Consider the following 233-nt stretch of genomic DNA (forward strand, 5'->3'; position numbering starts at 1 on the left):
CACACACACACACAGTGGTGAAACCAGCCATCAATCACACTCCGATAGCACACTGAGCCTGCCAGCTGCGTACCGCTATCGCCATAGCAACACCGATCAACCGGTAGCAGCAGAAGTGGGTGGGATGTGTTTGTGTGTCTGTGCGAGTACGATGTTGCATGATGCTTACTGGGATGGAAGCCACTGGAGTGTGTCTGAAGGTGCTGACATGTTATCTCTCTGTGTGTGTGTGT

The 233-nt window shown here is 52.4% G+C and overlaps 1 protein-coding gene across 1 annotated transcript in view; it reads right to left on the reverse strand.

Moving 5' to 3' along the window:
• The window catches only part of chd7 (chromodomain helicase DNA binding protein 7), a gene marked incomplete at its 3' end in the record, with an annotated part of 52,051 nt that overhangs the window by 7,072 nt on the left and 44,746 nt on the right, over positions 1–233 (reverse strand).

The sequence above is a fragment of the Morone saxatilis genome, unplaced genomic scaffold, assembly GCF_004916995.1.
Source record: "Morone saxatilis isolate NCDOM2014 unplaced genomic scaffold, NCSU_SB_2.0 Contig23, whole genome shotgun sequence".
In the NCBI taxonomy this organism is placed as follows: domain Eukaryota; kingdom Metazoa; phylum Chordata; class Actinopteri; family Moronidae; genus Morone; species Morone saxatilis.